Source organism: Chiloscyllium punctatum, chromosome 9 (genome assembly GCF_047496795.1).
Source record: "Chiloscyllium punctatum isolate Juve2018m chromosome 9, sChiPun1.3, whole genome shotgun sequence".
Taxonomy (NCBI): domain Eukaryota; kingdom Metazoa; phylum Chordata; class Chondrichthyes; order Orectolobiformes; family Hemiscylliidae; genus Chiloscyllium; species Chiloscyllium punctatum.
In genome coordinates, this window is record NC_092747.1 from 37,914,722 (window position 1) to 37,921,575 (window position 6,854).

Here is a 6,854-nt window from a genome sequence, read left to right on the forward strand (position 1 = left end):
ACCTACTCCCTGATGCACTGGTATATTGCCTGAGCAATCCCTCCCACCTTTGGAAATGTCAAATAGGAAACAATAGAGAGAAAATGTTGCGAAAAGGGGTTGGTGAAAACTGATAGAGAGAAGCTAAAAATAAAAAGAGAAAAATGGGGAGTAAAGCAAACAAGAGAGAAATTAAGACAGACAACAAATGAAGTGAAGGGAAAGAGCAGAGGGAAAAGCTGTGAGATGGTGTGTTTGGAGGGAGTGACAGATAGATGGAGCTTGAAAGAGTGTGAGAAATATAGCAAAAGTATGACCTGTTACCATGCTTTTACAGATACTAGTCTTTCTACAATTCATTCCCTATTCTCTGCCTCCAGGACTCCAGCCCCAAACTCCCACCACACCCTTTTCACAATTAATCTTCCTTGAGCTATTCGCCAAGTTCAAACAACTCCACACCTTCCCCTCACAACAAGGTGACACTTGACTAAAGTTGGTTTAAAGCATAAAATCAGATTTTAGTCCTTTATTTACAAGTTATTTACAAGTCCTACATCAACAAATTATTAACAAATGCAATAATAATGCATTTTGTACTTGACATTGGTTTATGATCTGTATTTACAGCAAGGAATGGGCTGGTTGGATAATACTGCCCTGCATTTATCTTAATATTCATTGCCAGCCACTCCTCAAGCTGGGACCTTTTCTCCAGTGTTTCATAATTAAGAACCTGTCCGTAGTATTACCACATTAAAGGAGCATAAGAAAATTATGCAATGTAAGTGTCTTGCAATTCCATTACCTCTTTCCCTGACTTGCACATACCTGCCCCACACTGAATCTTGTTTACAAGAATAGGATTTATTTGGCGCTGCAATTAGTACTTCATAAAAAAAAGTGACTAAAAAGGTTTCCTGGCTTGGGTTCATATTGACTCATGCTCATTGGATCATGATAACCACTTTAGTGTTTGTTTCTGCAGTAAATGGTGCTCATTTGTTTAATTATTATAATTTGTCTCGCTACAATTTATCATAAGTGGCAATGTGTTGAACATACTCACTCCATAAAGCAATATACATTTTTAGACCAAAGAGGAATGATTTGAATCTGCTCAGCAATGTCATTTAGCCAGTGTCCTATGATGACTAGAGACAAATGGATACCACACACTAATGACAAAGAAGACTTTCAATTACATGTTCTGACAGACCAATGACAGCATTCAAAACTAGTGGCCGCAGAAATAGTGATGTGGTTACCAGGATCAGATATGCAGCAGCCATTATGGGTGAATGAGTGACTGAAAGGTGTTCAGTTGCATTCAACTCAAAAAGTAGCACTGAACTAACAGGTTGAAAGACAGCAGTTGAGCCAAACAACATTTTCATATAACTAACAGGATCTCCCATGATGTTAGTTAGTAAATCATTGGATATGTTGCCTTAACCTACATAAAACGCAATGTATTATCTAGCTACTGATTTATTGTTGTTAATTATGTCAAATTGTTTGTAATGCACAATATCGGGGGAACTTTAGGTATTTTTAGGATTAAGTTCCATGATTACATTGATATTTGTGTGGAAATTATAAACAAGTGGTCTTACTTATTAATTATTCATTTAACCCCATTGCTAATTTTATCTCTTATTGAAGTCCAGTGTGTCACAGACATTAACAGTACATATGGTGGTCGTTAGCAGGACTATAGTAGAGAATATATTCCAGATCACATTTATGGAAGAAGTATATAGGAGACTGACCTTTAGCCCTGGAACATTGATAGATGGCTTTGGGGTCTAGTAGAAATTGTTAGAGTTTGGAACCTAGAGCAGTCTTGTGTTCTGAGTAAAATAAGAGGGGTCTTTGGGTATTTGTGGGAGAACATGATGGCAGCTTGGGAGAATTGGAAAGATTGAATAGTCCAGAAAAACTGGAGGAGTTTAAGGGTATTGGTTATTAGAGTAAGTTCTGAGGTACATAAGAAGCATGAGGAATCTTAGAATCTTCAATTAGTGAGAGGTGCTCAGGTTAAGTGAATGAAGATGGTGTTTCCTTTGTATGGCCAGGTTAAGTGAATGAAGATGGTGACAGAGACTGAGAGGAACAAGTGAAACTTAAATTTGTTGGCAAAAAGCAAATTGGCAGTAAAACTTACTAACACATGGAGTTATATCCAAAAGACTTCTCTTCCCTCTGCTGTTTCATTCTGCAAAAAAATAAATTAGATTGACTTTCTGGTTGTGTCTGCCCACACATAATGTAGTGAATGAATATCCCTCTCCTCCTGGTTTCATTATGTAGCTGCTCAGGGAGGGATGGTTACATGTCAAATGACATTTAAATTGTTCCATCACCACAGCATGCTATGCCATGGTATTATGACTTCACCACAATACCTCAAGTTGTTCTAAATGCACATGTACAAACCCCATGGTATATTAATAGAGACCACTTTAAAGAATATGGTTTGTAATTTTTCTGCAACAACACAATTTTTATATTTTGGTATCACAGAGATATTGGAATTTTTTTTTAAAAAACATTCTTTTAGTTAGTAAAATGAAAACATTTTCAGCCTTTACAAACCTTGAATTCTGAGCTTTGGTCAAAAAACATCTGGATTCCCTGTTGATCATACAGGTAGCCAGTGGAAGTAGACAAATACAGAAGCAGGAATACCTCTGAAAGATCTAGGACAAGGACCAGGTAGAGGTGGGAAAGAGGAAAAGGGGTCCTTAAACAAAGGCAATATATGGAGAAACCAGAAACTCTATTGTCGCTTGCTGTAGCCCTTAGTTAGTGAGAGCAACAACGTAGTCTGATTAAAGCAGAGTTTGGTGGTTCTTTGTGGAGTACACACCATCCCCTTTAATAGTGCAGCAAGTGAAATAATCCGTCTTTGTTTGCACCAAAAGGCCTCAATAGAAAGATCCAGTGAAATGTATAGTGTTTGTATTTGAAGTAACTCAGTCATGGCCCTGACATATTTACCTAAGATGTGGAGGTGCCAGTGAACAAAGTTAAAAATCACACTGACACCAGGTTATAGTCCAACAGCTTTATTTGAAAGTACAAGCTTTTGGAGCACTGCTCCTTTGTCAGGAAGCTAGTGGGGCAGGATCATAGGACACTGATTTTATAGTAAAAGATCAGTGTCCCATCATACAACTGATGAGATGTACTGAACAAACCTAGATTGCTGTTAAGTCTTTAATCACTTAGAATGGAGATGCAGGTTTCGATTGATTAAAATGTAAATCCCAGAGTTTCTTTCAAGTCACAGCCCTGAGATAACTTAAGATTTTACCGGTATATAAAAAAGTCTTCATCTTCAACAACCAATTCTTCATCCGGACACACAGAACAGCCATGGGGGCCAAATTTGCACTCCCAATATATCACCATTTTCATGCACAAGTTCAAACAAGACTTCTTTGCTGCACAGGACCTCCAACCAACACTATACACCAGATACACTGACGACGTTTTCTTCCTCTGGACATGGCAAGGGGTCACTGAAATAACGACACAGTAATATCAACAAGTTTTATCCCACCGTCATACTTACCATGGACTACTCTTTAGAATCAGTCTCATTCTTGGACACATGCGTCCCTATCAAGGATGGACACATCAGTACCTCACTCTACCACAAGTCCACGATAATCTCAGGATGTTGCACTTCTCCCGCTTCCACCCTAAATATATTAAAACAGCATCCCCTATGGACAAGCCCTATGCATACACAGGATCTGCTCAGATGAGAAGAAATGCAGAGGACATCTGAAAGTGCTGAAGGACGCCCTTATAAGAACAGGTTTCAGTGCTTAATTCATCAACCACAAGTTCGGACATGCCTCAGTAAGAAACCGTAATGACCTGTCAGATAGCAGGTTTGTTGGGAATGAATGAGACGCACGGTTGGTGTGTTGCCTCCCAGGTGTGAGGGTCTGTGATGTCTCAGATCATGTCTTTGGGGTCCTAAAGGGAGAGGGTGACCAGCCCCAAGTTGTAGTCCATGTAGGTACCGACGACATAGGTAGAAAGAGGGATAGGGATGTAAGGCAGGATTTCAGAGAGCTAGGGTGGAACCTGAGAGCTAGAACAATCAGAGTTGTTATCTCTGGTTTGTGACCCGTGCCACATGATAGTGAGGCAAGGAATAGGGAGAGATATTAGCTGTACATGTGGCTGCAGGGATGGTGCAGGAGGGAGGGTTTCAGGTACATGGATAATTGGGGTTCATTCTAGGGAAGGTGGCACCTCTACAAACACTTGAACCAGTTTTCACTTGAACCAGGCAGGTACTAATATCCTGCATGGGAAATGTGCTGGTGGTATTTGGGTGGGTTTAAACTAGCTCAGCAGGGGGATGGGAACCTGTGGTGTAGGTCCAGTGCGCAGGCGGATGTGAGTAGGGAGGATATGGACCGGATTTCATGGTCAAAGGAATGTGCTGGCAGACAGCAAGCTGGTTTGAAGTATCTGAAATAAAGTAGGTGAGCTTGCAGCATGGACAGGTACCTGGGTCTTCGATGTTGTGGCCATTTCGGACACATGGATAGAGCAGAGATGCAGGTGCCAGGGTTTAGATCTTTTATTAATAACAGGGAAGGTGGTAAAAGAGGGTGAGGTTAGTCAAAGATAGTATAACAGTGGCTGAAAGAACTTTTGACGAGGACCTGTCTACTGAGGTAGTATGGGCTGAGGTTAGTAACAGAAGAGGAGAGGTCACACTGCTGGGAGTTTTTTTATAGGCCTCCGCAGAGTTCCAGGGATGTGGAGGAGGGGATCAGAAAAACGATTCTGGTTAAGAATGAAAGGAACAGGGTAGTCATTATGGGGGCCTTAACTTCCCCAACATTGACTGGAAATGCTATAACTCTAGTACGTCGGATGGATTAGTTTTTGCCGAATGTGTGCAGGAGGGTTTCCTGACGCAATATGTCAAAGGGCTGACAAGAGGGGAGGTCTCACTGGATCTGGTGCTTGGTAATGAACCAGGCCAGGTATTGATTTAGTGGTAGATGGAGAGAGTGACCATAATTCTATTACGTTTAGTTTAGCGATGGACAGGGATAGGTCCATGCCACAGGGCAAGAGTTATTGATGGGGGGAAGGGCAATTATAATGCGATTAAGCAAAACCTAGGATGCACAGAATGGGGTAGCAAAATGCAGGGGATGGGGAGAATTGAAATGTGGAGCTGGTTTAAGGAACAGATATTGTGTATCCTTGATAGGTATGTCCCTTTCAGACAGGGAGGAAGTGATAAGGTAAGGGAACTTTGGTTTACGACAGAAATTGCATCTCTTGTTAAGCAGAAGAAGGAGGCTTATGTGATGATGAGATGAGATGGTTCAGATGAGGCAATGGAGAGTTACAGATCAGCTCAGAAGGATTTAAAGAGAGAGTTAAGAAGAGCAAAGAGAGGACATGAGCAGACTTTAGCAAATAGAATAAAGGAGAACCTTGAAGCTTTCTATAGATATGTGAGGAATAAAAGGATGACTAGTGTAGGAATAGGGCCGGATGCTGCCTGAACTGCTGTGCTTTTCCAGCACCACTCTAATCTAAACTCTGGTTTCCAGCATCGGCAGTCATTGTTTTTATCTAGGAATAGGGCCAGTCAAGCACAGAAGTGGAAAGTTGTGTGTGGACCCTATGGAGATCGAAGAGGTGCTAAATGAATATTTATCATAGGTTTTCACTCAGGAAAAGGAGAATATTGTAGAGGAGAAGAATGAGATATGAGATATTAGACTAGAAACGTTTGAGATTAGTAAGGAAGAGGTGTTATCGATTCTAGAAGGAGTGAAAGTAGACAAGTCCTCTGGGTCAGATAGGTTTTATCTGAGGATTTTCTGGGGAGCTGGGGAGGAGGAGTTGGAGCCTTTGGCTTTGATCTTTGAGTCGTCATTGTCTACAGGTTTAGTACCACAGGACTGGAGGATTGCAAATGTTCTGCCCTTGTTCAAGAAGGGAGGAGAGATGACCCAGGTAATTATAGACCAGTGAGCCTTACATCTGTTGTAGGAAAAGTTTTGGAAAGCATTATAAGATTTATAATCATCTAGCAAGCAGAAGTTTGCTTGCAGATAGTCAACATGGTTTCGTCAAGGGCAGGTCATGTCTCACAAACCTCATTGAGTTTTTTGAGAAGGTGACCAAGCATGTGGATGAGGGTAGGGCAGCTGATGTGGTGTACATGTACTTCAGTAAAGTATTTGATAATATTCCACATGATAGGCTATTGGAGAAAATGCAGAGGCATGGGATTGAGAGTGATTTAGCAGTTTGGAGGAGAAACTGGCTTTCTGTAAGAAGGCAGCGAGTGGTGGTTGATGGAAAATATTCAGCCTGGAGTCTGGTTACTAGTGGTGTGCCACAAGAATCTGTTTTGGGACCATTGCTGTTTGTCATTTTTATAAATGACTTGGACGCAGGCATAGGTGGATGGGTTCATAAGTTTGCAGATGACATTAAAGTTGGTGGAGTAGTGGACAGTGTGGAAGAATGTTGCAGGTTGCAGGGGGACTTGGATAAATTGCAGAATTGGGCTGAGAGGTGGCAAATGGAGTTTAATGCAGATAAATATGAGGTGATTCACTTTGGGAAGAATAGCAGGAAGGCAGAATACTGGGTCGATGGAAAGATTCTTGGTAGTGTGGATGTGCTGAGGGACCTTGGAGTCCATGTACATAGATCCCTGAAAGTTGCCACCCAAGTTGATAGTGCTGTTAAGAAGACATGCGGTCCCTTCCTTCCACCAGCTGTATAAAGCTAACTATGTACAACTACAAGTAAGGATAAACAAGATTTGCAGCAGTGGGAGGGGCTATCATGATCATGTTCTTTGCAGC